The sequence below is a fragment of the Arachis stenosperma genome, chromosome 4 (genome assembly GCF_014773155.1).
Source record: "Arachis stenosperma cultivar V10309 chromosome 4, arast.V10309.gnm1.PFL2, whole genome shotgun sequence".
NCBI classification, from domain to species: Eukaryota; Viridiplantae; Streptophyta; class Magnoliopsida; order Fabales; family Fabaceae; genus Arachis; species Arachis stenosperma.
This window is the reverse complement of record NC_080380.1, coordinates 17389272-17409390: the sequence shown is the minus strand read 5'-3', so window position 1 is coordinate 17409390 and position 20119 is coordinate 17389272. Positions and strand designations below refer to the sequence as shown.

Here is a 20119-nt window from a genome sequence, read left to right as displayed (position 1 = left end):
TAATAACTAATAAAGCTCTTGGCAAGGTATGAGAATTAGAAGTCATATCCTAGTTATCCTTATCAATTGTGATGAGAATTGGCTTTCGCTCCCACTTGGTCAACCTCTAACTATGAAAGTATGTTAAGTGGATACATCAATTTGATTCCTCAAGTCCTAGTTAATTCCTAAGAAAAGACTAGAGTTAGGGGAATTCAAATCAATCAGTAAAGAATTCCAATTTTCAATCATCAGCTGAGTTTGATAACTCAAGTGTCACCAATTACTCAACCAAAGTTAAGAGTGTAAAAAGCTAAATTAAAATCATAAATCTAAAATACCTCAATTTGCATTAATAAAAGAAATCAAATCTAACATGAAAAAGTTCATAAATTAAATTGGAAAAATAAATAAAAGGAACATTAAACCTGGAAATTGAGAAGAAAAAATCCTAAATCCTTTAAGAGAAATCCTAATCCTAAATCCTAAGAGAGAGGAGAGAGCCTCTCTCTCTCTAAAACTACATCTAAAAACTAAAATTGTGAATTAATAATGAATGTTGTGTGAATTGTTTATTGAGTCTTTACATGTTCCCTGGCTTTATTCTGTGTTTCTGGGCCAAAATCTGGGTCAGAACATGGCCCGAAATCGCCCCCAACGTTTTCTGAATTTTCTGCAGATCGCGCATGTCATGCGTACGCGTCAGTCACACGTACGCGTCGATTGACGATTTTTCTCTCCACGCGTGCGCGTCATTTGCGCGAACTCCAATCCACGCGTACGCGTCGCTGTGATTTTGTCCAAATCGCGCGCACGCGTCAGCCATGCGTGCGCGTCGCTGTTCGCTGGTTGTCTCCTTTATTTCTTGTGCTCCTTCCCTTTTTGAAAGCCTCCTCTCATTCTTTAAGCCATTCCTACCCTATGAAGCCTGAAACACTTAACACACGGATCACGGCATCGAATGGTATAAAGGAGAATTAAAATACACAATAAAAAGATCTCTAGGAAGCAAGTTTTCAACCATAGAATAACTTTGGAAAGGAATTGTAATATCATGCTAATCATATGAATAAGTGGGTGAAAAGCTGATAAAAACCACTCAAGTTAGCACAATATAAATCATAAAATAGTGAGGAAGTGAACGGTGTGAGAATACTTAGAAGATGTCTAGCTCAATTGTCCAAATAGAAATTTGACCCCTATACAACGAGACTGAGGAGGCAGACGGTGTGAGAATACTCCACCGCGTATTTTAGAGTTTTAATCCATGCATTAGGGAATTCAAGCATTGCAAGTCTCTAGTTCATGTTGACAGCACACACCTATATGGAAAATACAAAGGTACACTTCTGGTTGCTGTTGCACAAGATGGGAACCAAAACATTGTGCCTATCACCTTTGCCTTGGTGGAGGGCGAGACAGCCGATGCGTGGCACTTTTTTCTTAGGAATATACGAAGGCATGTTGTTAGAAAGATAGTGTAGATGATCTCAAATCGACATGAGTCAATCCTGACAGTAGTAAATCGTCTCGGTAGTGATTCGCAACCTCCAAGAGCATGTTAGATGTTTTGTATAAGGCACATCGGTAGCAACTTCTTATAGGCATTCAAAGTCCCGCACTTGCAAAAACTTGTTGCCAACATAGGGTATTCAAGGACGGTGGAGGAGTACAACATCAACTACAAGAGGTTGGAAGAGCGAGGCGATGTATATGCCCAGTGATGCGATGTCATTGGACTTAGACACTGGGTATTGGCATTTGATGAGGGTCATCGATGGGGCCATATAACGACGAACCTTATGTAGTGCATTAATTCAGTTTTGAAGGGTGCCCGAAACCTCTCTCTGTTGGCCCTCATCTGAGCAACGTATTATTGGTTAAACGAACTATTTACGCGGAAGAGTGCCGAGACTCACAAAAGCAAGTGTGCTGGATTTACTTACTCTGTATTTGCACAACAGCGGATATAAGCAAATATGTAACGTGCTAGAAATATAGTTGTGCACCGGTTTGATAGACAAAACGAGGTGTTTGAGGTGCGTGAAATGCCTAATGAAAAGGTGTTGGTAGTTGATCTTGCGCGGCAGACGTGTGACTGTGGGCACTTTCTGGTGGAACGACTACCATGTCGACATGTTATTGCTTGCTGTGCCAACCAGCGACTCGATTGGCAGCTGTATGTGCATGATGTGTACAGGATGACAGAAGATCGTAAGGTCTACAAATTTGAGATCGTACTATTAGGCGATGCCGAGACATGGCCTGCTTATTAGGGATCCACATTAGTCGCTAATCCCGTCTTGAAGAGAACATCGAAAGGTCACCCTAAATTGACCCGATACCTGAATGAAATGGACTTACACGATATGCATGGTCCTCAAACATGCCATCTCTGTAGTAGACATGGTCATAGTCAGAGTCGATGTTCTCAGCATGCCGAACCGAGTGGTGCTGGTGATGATGGTGGACTGAGTGGTGCTGGTGACGATGGTGGTTCCTAGATCTTTTCTGGCCTTTGTGTTTGCATGTTTAAGGTTGTTTTATCCATTAATGTTTTTCTAGTTTGTCGTGTTTGTATTTTTAAATTTGAGTTTATTCATTAATATTTTTGTTGTTTGTCGTGTTTGTATTGTTAGGTTAATATTACCATTTAATGCCTTTGTAAGTTAAATATACAAAAGATTAACGAAGAATTATATTCACTTAATTTTAAGACCATAATTTGAATTTTGATTAGGTAAACATACAACTGATTAACTAAGAGTTACATTCAGTTATTTCTAAAACTATACTAAATTAAAAAAAAAATACAAAAGATTAACTAAGAGTTACATTCAGTTAATTCTAAAACAATAGTGAATTCTAAAAACATACACAGGATTAACTAATAGTCATTTCACTTCTTTTGAGCTAACCAGTTCAGTCCCTTACCCGTCATGCCTTGACCGAACTGCGACGGAGTAAACCTATCAAGTGGATTTTGTTTCATCCATAGGCCACATGAATGACCCCGGACTGAGTCATCGATAGCTGGAGAGGCTGACCCACCTGGCTCTGCCGGTGCAGATGCATCGGGGTTGTACTCATTAACAACCTCAAAGGACGCATGCGGCTCGATGAACCCACTATTACAGGATGCCTGCCCTGAGGTGTGATCAGAAGCAGGACCCTACTTACCAGTGGCCATATCTACTGATGTCCAATGTGGATCATCTGCCTCTGTCGGTGAAGGTATAATGGTAAGATATAGATAACCACCTAAACCAGCATTGACCCATTGTTGTATTTGCTAATCTCCATGACCGTCTACGGGAATTTGCCATGAGATCAATAGAAAGTCAACCCATTTCTGTCTGGGCAAAATGTACAATATGGGATGAGAGTGTTGGCAGGACTGACCCTGGTGGATATGCTGATAGTGCCAGCTAGACTAACCCTGCTGAGAGTACCGACTGTGCTGACTGTGCCCACTATGTTGATTGGCCTCGTCGTGGTCGCTGGTCTGATCGTGGTTGCTATGTTAGCTGTGGTGACTATCATGGCGACCATTATATAATAAGGAAACGGCTCAAAGACTGCATACTAAGGTGGTCCCTGAGGTGCTAGCTGTGCTGGTGCTGGAGGCTGGTATGGATGCTGAGGAACGTGCTCCAACAATCTCAGCAGATGTCCGTACGAACCCATGTACCAATCCTGGTACTTCACCGATGGTCTAATGTTTAAAGACAGAAGGGGGTGCAGATCTCACAACCAAGTGTTACGGCAGTTGCCCCATTCTTCTATCCATCCTCAATGTAAAACTGTCTAGTCATAAAGCTGCACTCCGTGAAGAGTGATGCAGTGCTCTCTCAATGGAATTTCTCTTGCTACCACCGAGGAGGGATTGTGCATACCCAAATTGACGCATCACTCAGTTCGCAGGGTGCCATTCGACACACTCGAACGACAATAACGGAGCAACGATGTCACATACCTCAAGGTGTCCATGTAACTCGTCGGGTATGTCCAATCCTTCGTACGACTGCCATACAAACTGCCATATATTATTAGAATATTAGAACCCTAATATTAATGTTTGAATACGAGAATCACACAAACCATCAATATTTACCTCGTCCATGTAGTCTATTTCCTGCTTAAATATCGCTACGGTCTTCGATAACCAAGCTTTGCTCTGATATGAATGACTCCACCTGAAACATGGTTCATTGAAAAAATTAAAAAGGTGGCCATCAATCAAATATGCATTCTCAATATAATGAAGGACTAAAATAGGAACTGTTACCTCATGGCAACTGGTATCTCAGCCGGTGGAAGGGACTGTCTGGGTACGGGCGTAATACACGGCAGTTGCTCCCATGCCCAAACAAACAATAGATTAAGAGAGCCATCCATCTCCTTAGTATTAGACCATGATGCACAACATGGTGCTTTGTAATGATGCGCAAGACATGCTGACCCCCAAGTATAAGTATGGATCCGCTCAAAATCGCGAAGCAACGGTAGATACTTCGCGTGAGCATATGCGGTCGATTTATCACCGTGAATAGGGTCGAAACCAACAAACAGAAAATCTGACATCTGACGTATCTCTTAATAGACTCCTCGGTGTCCAATGGCTCTGTGTCTCTGATAGTCCGAACCCAACCCAACTTTATATAAAATTTTGAAGAACTATTGACAACCGGTTCGCGACTGAATATCGCGATGCTCTCGATCTATAGGAAGTTGCCACTACTATCTGTACATCCGCTCACAGGCTCTCCATCTATGGGTAGGCCAAATATATGAGTGACATCTTCCAGTATCACCACTGGCAATACAAACAAAAGAGTTTCTGACCTCCACCTTTCCACCAAAATAGCTAATAAGGGGTAAAATCCTCTTATCAATCTGATCCTAGAAATGTAGTAGAATCCCTTATGTGAGATAATTATGCCGATTCGAAATTTAACAAAATAATTTTGTTAATAGCATAGTCCAAACCGACAATCAATCCTCTCAATCAAAGTTTAAATTCAAAAGATTGTCATAATCCAAAACAAGTAAAAACCAGGAGTTTGAAGTCCCGGTTGTCTCCCTCGGACTATGCAAATTAGATGTCACACTCTTGGTTGTGAAGAAAGGGGTTTTCTTCAATCAAGGAACGAAAGATTAAAAGACCTAAGAAATAAAAGAACTAACAAATGATCAAATAGGAAAGTAAAGCAAATTAAAAGGAAACAAGATCAAAATTAGTGAAAATGCTATAATTGCATAAAAGAGTCTTGACCTGGGAATGAGAATTAAGGAATCCTATCATTGTCATAACCACAACTATGCCAACTATGATGAGTTAATCTCGCTTCGTCAACCCCTAACATTGAGGAGTAAGTTAAGTAAGCATAATTGACCTTAATCTATAAGTCCTAGCTAACTTACTAATTAACTTAGTAAAAAGCTAGCGTCAATGGAAACAAGAGTCAACTAACAACCCAAGAATTACCACTAAATGTCGGACATTATGACTCTAGTATCCTAGGAACTCATTTCCTAAGCCAAGGCGTGAAAATCTACTCAAAATTACCAAGTGACATTTTCACAAACACTTGGTGGGCATAAAAGCAAAACATAAGAAGTTGCAAAGGAAATGGAAAACTATAACCAAACTATTCACAAAATCAACAATATAAACTCAATTAAGCAAGTATAAATCATAAAATATGAAATTCATCAATCAAAACTTCAAGAAATCAAAATTACATATATTAACAAAATAACTAGAATCATAAGAACATAAGAGTAAATGTGATGTAATTAAAGAGAAATTAAAGAGTACTTACATAAAGAGATGATCAAAATCCAAGACCAAAATTGGAACTATAAAATGGTACAATAAAAATTAAGTAAACCCTAAGAGAGAATTGAAAGAAAACTATCTACACTACTCCTACTCCTAATTATGTTTTCTATGCTAAAAGTGAGCTCTCTAAGTAACTCTCTTGATGTATGTTCATTTCCTTTTGATATAGCATCTCAAAAGACTTCAGCAACTCTAAAAATTGGGCCAAAAGAGCCCCAAATTCGCGAGTCACATGCCTCATTAATGAAGTCATGTGCTGGAACTTGTGCGTACGCACAGGAGATTGTGCATATGCACACTTGACTGTGTGCTTCTCCTTTGTTTTCTTCATGTGTTCTCTCATTTTCCATGCTTTATTCCACTTTTGCCTAGTCATTCATGTCTAATTGACCTGAAATCACTTAACAAAACATATCAAGACATCGAATGGAATAAAAATTGGATTAAATGATAAATTTACGCATAAAAATGCATGTTTTTACATTTAGGTTCAAATGAGAGAGAAATCACAAAAGTATGCCATTTTGGTGATTAAGTGTGAGTTTATGTAATGAAATCTGTCCAATTCAAGCAAAAAATTATCATCAAATATGGACTCATCAATTTTCCCACACTTAAATAATAGCATGTCCTCATGCTAAACACATACAACGAGAATGATCAAAGGTAAACAACTTATTAAATGTAACTATCTATATGCATGCAAGTATACTAAATACTATCTATTTTTATCTATACCATATTGTCCTATTGATTTGGTAAAAACAAACAATCAAATTTTCAATCAAGCATATGGATATATAGGGCTAAACAAAGAAATAATTCAATGCAATCAAAATTCAAAGAATTGATTCAAGTCTCAAAAATGAAGCAATTTGCAAGAATGTCTAATAAGAGGTGTGGAAACATAGAATTAAGTAATCGAACTCTCACCGGATGTATATACACTCTAATCGCTCAGTGTTTAAGGTCTAATCACTCAAGTCTCCTCTAATCATGCTTTCTAGAATTTGCTATTCATCTAACAATCAACACGTACTTGATGCATGTATGCAGATATCATGAGGTCTTTTTAGAGTTGTAATGGGATTAGAGTTAAGGTGGGATAAATATAGTTAAGTGTACTAATAGATTGAATCTTTGATTAGCTCAAGTATCCAACTCAACCTATATCAATCTAATAATAACAATGCAACCGAACCTTCCATCATTTTCTTTCACACACATTCATGCATTGATTTTTTTCATTCAACTGTCATATGCATTTAAAAAAATTTAAAAAAATAATATTATATTTTAATATAATAATAACAACAACAAAAAATAAAAATTTTTTAATTTAAATACATAAAATAATAAAATTTATGAACTTACATAAACTGGATGATCTAAATAATTGATGATATGTTCTTTGGGTGCCGTATAATTATGTACCATTTTTAATCAATACAAATTAATAATTTTTTATATAATTTTTTCCTTCAAACAACCCTAACTCCTAACTTTCTTCTTCAGCTTCTCAACTTCTCCTTTCGTGGTAAAATTGTGAAACATTCAACAACAACATTTATGCATGAAAATGGTTCCCAGGGGGTGGGGGACTGTCCCCTGCATGTAGACCACCTATGACATGGCCCCTGTGTTGCTCCAGGCTCCTCGAAAACGAGCGAAGACCTTGTTATGCTGCCAGGATTCAGAGGCAACACGCCCCTTGCGTGTTGCCAGGGTTGTGCCACCCGTCACTACAAGCCACCTCACCACGCCCTCTGCGTGTTGAACTGACACTCACAATATGAAAAAATTCCCCCTTTCCAATATTGAGCCAATACACCAATGTAGTTTTCATAAAAAAAATAAATTGTGACATAATAATAAAGACAATAAAAATAAATTCCTAAAAAAATAAAATTAGGTTGATTAGGTAGTAAGTTCACTTGTCCATTTAAATATATATTAGAAATTCAAATCATACCTTGCGTATGAATTTATTTCTTGACCAATAAAAAATCTTTAAATAAAGAAAAAAGTATTGGGGACTAAGTTAGAGTCTGCCAAATTTTGACAACAATAATTAATTATTATTTTTTATTAAAAATATTATGTTTAAAAATATATTGATCATCATTAATTACAAATTTCAAACATAAGGATTGATACAGCACGGCACATTAAGGACGTCTAATTCAAACCTAAAACCGTGATCGCATCTTCACCCGTCTCTAGGTCCTCTTGCCATTGTGGTAGTTGCGCTCTCAACGTGCCGCTGCGGAGACCAATCAAAAGCGAAGGGCTACTTCCCAAACCCGTTTATGATACAACCCTTTCCGTTAATGAGAAATTCATCCTACACATCGATATCGCATCCCAACCTTACTGTAGTTGTCGTCGTCATCGTGCATGCCCCTCTCATGGAGCCATAGTATTTCATCTTTACAGGAGCAAGGCGTAGTTGTTCCCGCTAAAGGCAAGTTGAGACTGTTGCGTCGATGGATCCATCAATTTGTAAAGAAGAATCGTATAACACTTCATATGATGTGCGTAATCATTCTAAGTCCACCGAAGTCAATGTCCGGTGTTTGAGTGAAAATGATACTCAACACGTAGAGAAGGTAAGTTGTGTGTTAGTAGCATAGTTGTAAGAACCAGACCCCTAACTGGTTTGGTTGATGAATATGACTGGACAAGGAACGAAACTATTGTGAACCGATTTGAACCGGTCGGTTCTGATAAAAACTGGAGAACTGACAGTTATTGTTCAACCGATTAGGAAGTTTTTTTTAATTCACTTGCCAAAACAATGTCATTTTGGTTTAAAAAAAGAAAGAAAGAGAGACTCGAATAACCCCCCAACCCCAATCCCTGTTTCCCCAACCCTAATCTCCTAACTAGTAACCACAATGGTTAACCCACCCCCTCACCTCCTCACCTCGTGATGTCACCTCACTTTATCACTCAGCGCGCCACCGCCGCCTGCCGCCCACCGTTGTCTTCTTCGTCTCACCTTAGAAGACCTCACCGTGACACCCATTCTGAAGTCTCAAGGAATAGAACAGAACCGCGGCTCTGCTTAGTCTCAATCTCACCTTCGTCCCTGTCTCTCATATTTGTCGTTGTCGTTGTCGTGCCGTTGTCTTCGTCCTTTGCTGTCAAACAGGTTAGTTGAATATGTTGTTCTCTTCTGTTTCGCTCTATTCTTCTAATACTTGTTGAATATGCTTGTTGAAAACTTGAAATTATGAAGCTATTATGAATAATGTTGTTATCTTGTTCTGTTCTGTTATGAAAACTTGAAATTTCTAGGATAATTAGGTAAAATTTCTGTTGTTGAAATAGCTGCTTGTTGAATATGCTTGTTCAAAACTTGAAATTATGAAGCTGTTATGAATAATGTTGTTATGTTGTTCTATTCTGTTATGAAAACTTGAAATTTTTGGGATGAATAGGTGAAATTTCTATTATTGAAATAGCTGCTTGTTAAAATAGGTGATGTTGAAGTAATTGTTTAGTATGAAACTGTGAATCTGCTTGTTCTGTGAATTTAAGGTTGTTGTCTTGCTTAATAGAGAATAGGACATAGAAAATTTAGGGTTGTTGTTGTTTTATACTTTTGCTACTCCATATTGTTTTAGAATGGCTTCCGCGAATACACCATCAGAAATACCATCTTCGCAAGAACAAGAATCAACTTCTGATGCATGAATTAGAACCCAAAAAAATGATAATAGAGCTAAAACGGATCCTATATGGGTCATTGAAAACAAGTTGTGAAATGTGAAAAAACTATTCTGTTATGCATATATTGTGAGAAGCTTATTAGGGGTGGAGGAATTCCTTGGTTTAAGCTTCATTTGGCTGGAAAAGGAGGAGATATTGAGACATGTAAAAATGTGCTAGTTGCAGTGAGACATCAATTCCATCAAAGCATTGAAGAGCTTCGAAGTAAGAAAAGAAAAACTCAAGAACAATATGCATAAAGTTATAATGCTTGTGATGAAGTTGAAAGAGAATTTGACGGGATCAAACATGATGAGATGCAACAATAACAAAAATCCAGAGTTCCAGTACCTAGCTATAGAAAAGGAAAACAAGTCAAAGGATTACAATTCTATTTTATGTTAAGATCAATGGTGGAAATCTTATGGTTGTGGAGCGCCAAATTCGCAAAAGTTGGCGATTTGTATTTTAAGCCAAACTTGTAGTTCTTCAGGTTGTGAGCGTAACTGGAGTATTTATAAACATATTCACTCAAAGAAAAGGAATCAGTTAGAGTATGAAAAACTTAATGATCTTATTTATATTCATTACAAATTAAGGTTACAACAAAGGTACTTTTTTTATTATTTTAAGTTGAAAGCATTATTTTAAAAATTTTAATCATCGCAAGAGTGACGAAGTATATTGATAACATAGGAAGCAAATGAGAAAGCAAGTTTATGATCCAATTTGTCTTGATGCATTTGAGGATCATTTGGAATGGATATTGGAAGATTCACCACCATTTTTAACTCTTGAAGAAGTTGATGCTTTATGAAATGATCTTGCAAATATGTCTCTTCAATCACCTTTAGTTGATTTAGGTATGCTTTTATTTATTTATAAATTATGTTCAACTATAATTTTGGTATACTTTATAACATGTTTTATATTATTTTTTATCTTGATTTGTGAAACATTATCTATAATGCTAGATCAATTGGATTTGGAAGATGATCGGGATGATGATGGAGCTAATGATTCTATGGAAAATGTAAATCAAAATGAAACCAATCAGGAGGTAGCTCCACATTTGTCAGATGAAGAACGATTTCCCGACTTCGAAATCACTCCTTGGTTATAGTTTATGAGTTGTTATCCTTATTGTGTCTAATTAAGATACTATTGTAGTAGTACTAACTAAATTTTATGTCTATCTTTATATTAGTTATCTTTAGACTTTAAAACTTAGTTATTTTTAAAATATTGGTAAAGAACTGAAGATATGTATTTTGAATTTTTTTAAGTTTATGACTATTTTTAGTATTTCATATTTTTTATTTACGTAGAACTGGTTTTACCAGTTCAACCAGTAATTTATCGGTTGAACCAGTAAACCAATAAATCAGTAACATGACCGATTTAATCATCAATTCGGTTTTTACAACTATGGTTAGTAGTATAATTGGTGTGAATTTACTCTATGATAGCCTGATGGGACAACTTGGATCTATGGTGTATTTTTTTTTTGTCTTTTTGTGTTCACCAATTTATATGTTTCTTTGCAAGTTTGTTTATAATTTTTTTTGGGTATTAACAAGGATGCTCTTATTTAAAATTATTGTGTTTTTGTTTGTTTAAGTATAATTGTTGTGAATATTCTTTTATGCTAGTACGATGTTACAATTTTGACATATGATGTATTTTTTAATCTTTTTGTTCACCATGTTGTATTTCTTTTGCAACTTTATTTAAATTTTTACTTTGTAGGTATTAACATGGATATTCTTGTTTGAAATTATTATACTTTTTTTTGTTTATACATTGGTGTTATTAATGAATAAGTGGATTTTGGAAGAGTTTTTTTGGGTGTTGAATAGTGGATGCTTAACTCTTTTTGTAATATGTTTTTGGTTTGATCCGCTTATCTGTATTAGGGTGTTCTTAATTTCAGGAAAAAGAATCTGTAGATGTTATTGAGTTGAAGGATGATGATACGGAATTAAGTCATGAGGTGCAAATGTTATTAGAAACTACTTTATTGTTGTCATAATAATAACGAGTTATTAGAGACTAATTTTTTAAGTGTGTTCGGCAGTGAATGTTATTTTCTCTTAATGAATTTGTAGTTGTCAGATCACACTGAAATTCAACGTAGAATTGCAATTTGTTTTGTTATAGCGGGTACAAGAATTCTATTCTAATTATGTAAAGAAAGTTGGGTTCGTCACTAAGATTAGGAACACCAATTTTGACAAGACAAAAAATGAATTCAGTTTATTCATTAACCTATCGATACATTGCAATTATGAAGGTTATCAGGAGTCTCGAGTGAAGACAGTATCTCAGGTAAAGAAAATAACAACCGCAAGATGCAGAACAATGATGTACGTGATGTTTGATAGGCATAAGGTTAAATGGATGGTGTCGAAATTAGAATTGAAGCATACCCACCCGTGTTTTGCTAAGCAATCTGTCCATTACCATGAATACAGAGAACCGACCATGCATGCTAAGTGTGTGATTGAGGACAACGATGAAGTTGACATACTGCCTAACAAGATGTACCTCGCACTGACAAACGAGGATGGTGGGTCATCGAATATGAGTTACTCAAAAAAGGATGTGAGGAATTACATTACAAGTACTCTGCGTTGTGCTGACGAAAGCGCTGATGTTAAGGAAATGTTGAGCTATTTCTTGCGAATGAAAGATATCAACCCAAATTTATTTTATGCAATAGATGTCAACGCAGCTAACAAGTTTAGGAGTACGCTCTGGGTAGATGCAAGGTGTAGGCTATCCTACAAATATTATGGAGACGTGGTGTCGTTTGATACAATATATAGTAGAAATAAGTATGTGTGTGTTTGTGTATCTATTGAAAGGTTTCTTGTTTAACATTATTGCGAGTTCTTTCTTGTGGCTGTTTTTATTGTAGGCATAGACTACCATTTATATCTTTTGTTAGTGTCAATCATCACGAGAAGTCCACTATGCTTTGGATGTGCTTTGCTGGAGAATGAGAAAATACGTAGCTTTGAGTGGGTCTTTACGCAACGGCTGAAGTGCGTGAGAACTGCTCCACAGGCCATCATCACGGACTAGTGCAAGTCCATGTTTGGTGCTATTAGGAATATTTTTCCAAATACTTGTCACCGATCGTGCATATGGCACATATTGAATAAGATATCACATAAATTTGGAGGATATGCTTGGTACATAGAAATACATGCTAAAATGACTGGCACTATATGGAGTGCCCAGTCTGTGGAATCTTTCGAGAAGGATTAGGTTGGCTTCATTGCTGAATTTAACCTAGAGCACAATAGATGGCTATTAGGTTCATTTTTTCATGTGCTTGTATGTTTCTTTTGGAGAGTATATTCTTTGCGAAGCTTTTTTTTAGTATACTGAACTTTTAGGTACCGTTCTCATTGGATGATTTATAACTTGTTTGGATGCTTTATAGGATGTCTCTGTTTGAAGGTCGATGGGTGTTTGGTTTACTAAGTCTGTAGATGTGTGTGGTAATATAGCTAAGTATTCATGATGGTGATTTTTGTATTTTTGTTTTTGTAGACCTTTATGACGATCGACGGATGTGGGTTCTAATCTTTTTCTGAGGTGAATTTTAGGCTAGTATCAGGAGTTCTTAGAGGAGTGAAAGTATGCACGCTTTTTATGAGAGTTTCTTGCATTACAAGAGTGGATTAGTTCAGTTCGTGCATGAGTATGACATCGTGCTTGGGAACAAGGAGCAAAAAGAATTGGAGGACGATGTTATAGACTCTAAAAGAGTTGTCCCCTGCTCATCCAGCTCTACAATTGAAAGACAATTTCAACGAGAGTACACAAGCTCTATGTTTAGGGAAGTACAACAGGAATTCAAGAAAAAAGGCGATTGTTTAATCCACAGTGTAACTTAAGAGGGTGATTCGTTCTGTGTGAATGTGGACGAGCAAAACCAACTTTATGGCGGTTTAGATACTGCACTAACGGTGTCGAGTTTGACTTGCCACACAAGGTTCGGTGCGAGTGCAATATGTTTGAATCAAGAGATATTCTTTGTTGCTACTGTCTTGCTGTGTTTTCATATTACAGAGTACATTTTACTATGTTCTCCTTTGATGGAGCAAGAATGTGCAGCACAAATACACTTACATTATGAGCAGCAATGATGAAAATCAATCGGATGAAAGCCACAATTTATTTAGAGAATTGTGTTAACACTTCTATAATGTTACCTAGGATTTCGTGACACCTGACGAAGAAGCGGCCATATTACATTCAGCTTTTAACGATGTGAGGGCCAAGCTAGTTTATTATCGTGCAATCTTGGGGTCTAAAAGTGTTGCAACTACATAAAATAGCATAGCGACACAGTATAAGTCAACTCTCAGTGCAGATAACATTCGAGGTCTTTCAAAGGTGGCAACCAAGGGTCGGCCGAGATTGAAGAGCCTTGGATCTAAACTGGACAACTCGATCAATAAATTTATGCGAAGAAAGAAGAAAATATACCTCCGATATGTGTTTACCATTTGTTTAATTTCGAACCCTTTGTTGAGGTGACTTTATGGATACAGTTGAATTATTTTTTTTTGTGGTACTTTTTTCTAGGAGAATGATATAACAATCACTCGAAATGTAGCGGTCGGTTCTGTTGTTAGAGTGAATGATTCGTAAGAACATGGCGGATTCATATTTTTGTTAAACTCGTTTAGAAATATTTAGAAGAATTTTGATTATGGATTTGTAAGGAGATTTTTTTTTGTATTTGAATTTTTTCACAATCTCTTTAAAAAAATATTAAGGTATATGGTTTAATAAACAATTTTCAATTGAGGATATATGATTATTTTTTTAGTGCGATTCACTTATATGATTATACTATTATAAGTTTTCTAAGTTTTAATTAGCTCACCAAATTATCATAATTTTTATGTGATTTTAATGTGAAGCACACAACATAATAGGTTCTTTAACTTAGGTAGTGTTTCATTTTTGCAAGGTTATGTTTCCAAGTAAGTTTGACTAAGGCTTATTCGAAACTTCAACAAGTCTCGATTGTAACTTTGATTCTATAAAAATATAAAATACAACAAAAAAAGACACCTCTATCATAAGACACATCTATAGATAGACAAACCCACATAATAAATGTTAATAAAGATACCTCCATTAGAAGACACCCCCGTAGCTAAACACATACACATAAAATATGAACAAAAAAGATACTTTCCATCGGAAGACACGTCCATGGATACACGAATCCACAAAAGAGATGATGAAAAAAAGACACCTTCTAAACGACACAATATAGACACATATGAATTAGACACGACCAAAATAGACACCTCCGTCATAAGACACATCTATAGTTAGACAAATCCACAAAAGATCCATTGGCAAAAGATACCTATAAAAGAAGACGCAACTATATATAGACACCTCCGAAGATGACACGGCCAAAACAGAAACCTCCGTTAAAAGTAGACACATCCAGTAATAACACTTTTGAAATATTAACATGTTTAGCTTATGCAAACATTTACACATTAAAATGGAGAAAGTGTTTATCTTGTGCAAAATAAAATATACCAATGTCCCAAGAGAGGATTCACATCCACAATAGATGCATTCTCTGTTAATTAACCAACAAAATTGAACAAGATTTTCAAAATAAATACTCGCTAATAACAACATAAGAATCCAAAAGAAACAATCAATATGTGTAACATAAGAAAAAATATCAAGTTGCAACAAAATATAACTCAGCATGTGAGGGTATCTCTGGACAAGGTAAACAAGAATATTCTATGAATCTTTTTTCTTCCCATGTTTAGCACCTTTGATGGTCTGTTTCTTCGGCAATCATTCAGCACATCGAAACATGCTCTTTGTGCTAGGTGCTGTGAACAATATTCTAACCTCCTTACGTTTGTTCCTTGGATGGTTGTGACATGCAACAGGTTGAAGACGGTGGTCAAGGGAATCTAGTGCTTCTTCAATGGCTGAATTAGTATGATCCAGAATATAATATCAAACATTATTTTCTTCCTATATTGATGGTGTTCTGCATCTAAAAATCAATATTGTATGACGGCATTTAGTAACGGGCAGTCATGTGTGTTTAGATAATTAGTTATTCAGCAATAGGTTTTGGAAGCTCACATAATTGCGTTCATTCAATTTACCGTCTTCGGTCCAGTACTCCATGAATTTATGGTGTATATATACACCATAATCAAAACTAGGTGAATATAAATAATGGATTGTATTAGGAGAATATATATAGATCTCAAGTAAACTTACAAATTAAGATATTGTTAGATTTTAAGGAAAATTCACCCATTTGGTTGTATTGGGACATAGGTATATGTACGAGGCAAGCTTCTTTGAGTGGGCTTATACGTTGGGATGACCACTTTAGCTATGTCATCAATGAGCCTATCATAAAACGCATTTAAAGTTTAAACGTAATATAATAATACGGGTTAAATAGATTAACAAAGTCATGAGATCTTTTTGTACCGCATATACACCTATCCTCATCCGTGATGTATCATGTGGTTTACTGTGTAAAATATCCAGTACGAAAAGTATTTTTCCATAGACATGGAATGCATACACCTACTAGTGATGGGACATACATATGAAAAAAATCACTGCAATAATATACACTTGTATCTAGGCAGATTACATACATGGATAAACAAAAACACATCTTGGTTATTCGGTTGCATCAATGTAAGTACCATGTCGTATGGCAAATAGACTTATCTAGCTTCTCTTTGAAATTACTGTCTTGTCAAAATACTTGGTGTCAGTACCGAAGTGTTTACCCAAATCCGCATACACGGGAGTTGGTCCATCCTTAAAGTCCTTTAGATTTTTTCGAACTTTGACCATTTCCTGTCAAAAGAAGACTTGTTAGAGTTTTGTTCAAATATGATATTAGAGTGTTGCGTGCTTTCAATCCAAAATATATAGTTGATTACTTCAAACGCAACGGTAAGCAAGAATGGCTATCACTTGGTGGAGTGTTTCTATGCATAACAGGTCGGCATATAGCATATTTGCCTAAAGAATTTTATTTATATTATTAATCGAAAAATCAGTTCCGCTCCTAGCTTATTAATCTCCTTAATTGAGTTGTATTGTTCATTAATTCTAATTAGTACTCATATAATCATAGGATCTGAGGCCATGTTTGCAGATTTGGGTCACTTTAATGTATGAGCAATTCAAGTGAGTAAATAAACGTAAACTTGTGTTTGTGCATATATTTTCTCTATCTTATATTAAACTTGCTTTTTTTTCTTTCTGATTTGGCGAGGAACTTTGCTAATATATTTACCTGAGTCGTATAGCAACCATTATTATCGTTATTATTGACCCAGATCAGCTTCACTTTGATTACATGTCCTACAATATTGTGTGCATATATTGGACAAGTTGCATTTCTTCGAAAGTTCCCTGAAAAAGTGGGCAATACTTTCTATGAAAGTCTACCAAGTAAGTTGAACAATCGTAGGAAATTCAGTTACTGTAGTTATTATGATTAATTAGTAAAGTCCAATGTATCAATACATGCAGATCCCATATACTGGCCAACATTTGTGGTAGTTGTTGGTCTTGCTATCATAGAAAGCCAAGCAATGATTTCAGGAGCTTTTTCCATCATATCGTAGGCCCTGAGTTTAGGTTGTTTTCCACGAGTTAAGGTTGTGCATACTTCCACTAAGCACGAGGGTCAGGTGTATATTCCTGAAATCAATTACATGTTCATAATTGGAAGCATTATTATATGTGCTGCCTTTAAGACCACAGAAAAAATAAGTCAAGTATACAGGATTGCAGTTATTGGGGATACGCTTATCACAACGTGGCTGGTTACATTGATAATGCTAGCTATATAGAAGAAGAGCATATGGCAAGCTACTATCTTCTTATTGGTATTCGGCTGCATAGAGGCTATTTATTTCTCATCTTAGATAACAAAGTTCATGGAGGGAGGATATCTTCTAATTGTGTCTTCTTTGTTCTTGACGATGATCATGGAAATTTGGTATTATGTGCACAAAGAGAGGTACATGTTCGAGCTTAGAAATAAATATTGCAGTGAGTACATAGGGAAATTGGCCATGGATAGGGACATAAGAAGAGTTCTTGTGGTTGGGCTACTCTACTCTGAGCTTGTGCAGGGAATTCCTCCGAAATTCCCCCATCTCATAGCCTGTACGTCATCCATCCATTCAGCCCTTGTCTTTGTTGCTATCAAGGTCATCCATATCAGCCGAGTTTCCATGCAGGAGAGTTTTCTATTTTGCCATTTGGAGTCCATGGAGTACCAAATATTCCGTTGCGTGGTTAGATGCTGTTACAAAGATAAATTTGAGGATGCTCTCGTATTTGAATCACAGTTAATACATAATCTCAAGGCCTTTATTCACCTAAATAAACCTGAGGTCAACTTCATCGATATAGCAATGCAAAAGGGTGTGATGTATATGCTTGGCCAAGCAGAAGTGGTGGCTCAACCAAATTCATCGTTTCTCAATAAGATAGTTGTCAACTATGCTTACACTTTTTTAAGAAAGAACTTCCACCAAGGAAACCAATTGATGGCTATTCCGCGTAAGAAACTTCTCAAGATTGGAATGACATATGAAATATAACTCATCATCAACAATCATTTCATTTTCCCCTTACTCTTGCTCTATTACATTTCTACATGCATCAAATTTATTTGTACTTAGTTTTCATCATCTTTTATTTATTGTATTTTCATGTAACCAAACAAATACTCAAGTAAGTATCAAATAATAAGACCATCTCCAGTTGAAAACTCATCTCAGTCCTTATTTATGACCCACTTATCATAAGAAGTAACTTCATACCAGCTTTTGCATCATAAACAATAAATAAGAACATGACGGATTCATGTTTTTGTTAAACTCGTTTAGAAATATTTAGAAGAATTTTGATTATGGATTTTTAAGGAGATTTTTTTATTCGAATTTTTTCCCTTCTCTTTAAAAAAATATTGAGGTATATGATTTAATAAACAATTTTCAGTTGAGGATATATGCTTATTGTTTGAGTGTGATTCACTTATATAATTATACTGTTATAAGTTTTCTAAGTTTTAATTAGCTCACAAAATAATCATGATATTTATGTGATTTTAATGTGGAGCACACAACATAATAGGTTCTTTAACTTAGGTAGTGTCTCATTTTTGCAAGGTTATGTTCCCAAGTAAATTTGACTAAGGCTTATTCGAGACTTCAATAAGTCTCAATTGTAACTTCGATTATAAGAAAATGAAAAATATACAAAAAAAAGACACATCTATCATAAGACACATCAATAGATAGACAAACTCACAGAAGAAATGTTAATAAAGACACCTCCTTTAAAAGACACACCCGAAGCTAAACATATACACATAAAACATGAACAAAAAAGATACCTCCCATCGAAAGACACATCCATGGATACACGAATCTACAAAAGAGATGTTGAAAAAAAGACACCTCCTAAAAGACACGATATAGACACATCTGAATTAGACACGACCAAAATAGACACCTCCGTCAGAAGACACATCCATAGTTAGACAAATCCACAAAAGACCCATTGGCGAAAGACTTCCAACAGAAGACATATACATATATAGACACCTCCAAAGAAGACGCAACCAAAATAGACACGTCACTCATAAGACACATCCATAGCTATAGAAATACATAAGAGACACATTGACAAAAGATACCTATAGTAGAAGACACATCCATATATAGACACCTCCGAAGATGACACGGCCAAAACAGAAACCTCCGTTAGAAGTAGATACATCCAGCAATAACACTTTTGAAATATTAACATGTTTAGCCTATGCAAACATTTATACATTAAAACGGAGCAAGTGTTTAGCTTGTGCAAAATAAGATATACCAATGTCCCAAGAGAGGATTCACATCATAATAGACGCATTCTCTGTTAATTAACCAACAAAATTAAACAAGATTCTCAAAATAAATACTCGCTAATAACAACATAAGAATCCAAAAGAAACAATCAATATGTGTAACATAAGAAAAATATCAAGTTGCAACAAAATATAGCTCAACATGTGGGGGTATTTCTAGACAAGGTAAACAAGAATGTTCTAGCACCTTTGATAGTCTGTTTCTTTGGCAATCATTCAGCTCGTCGAAGCATGCTCTTTGTGTCAGGTTCTGTGAATAGTGTTCTAATCTCTTTACGTTTGTTCCTTGGATGGTTGTGGCACGCAACAGGTTGAAGACGGTGGTCAAAGAAATCTAGTGCTTCTTCAATGGCTGAATTAGTATGATCCAGAATATGATATCAAGCATTATTTTCTTCCTATATAACTTGATGGTGTCCTGAATCTAAAAATCAATATTGTATGACGGCGTTTAGTAACGGGTAGCCATGCGTGTTTAGATAATTAGTTATTCAGCAATAAGATTTGGAAGCTCACATAATCCCGTTCATTCAATTTACCATCTTCGATCCAGTACTCCATGAATTTATGGTGTATATATACGCCATAATCAAAACTAGGTG

The 20119-nt window shown here is 35.8% G+C and overlaps 1 pseudogene; it reads left to right on the top strand.

The window, feature by feature from the left end:
* The first annotated feature begins 8310 nt into the window (after positions 1-8310).
* On the top strand, positions 8311-18201 carry LOC130974711 (potassium transporter 5-like; annotated as a pseudogene).
* Positions 18202-20119: the final 1918 nt, after the last annotated feature.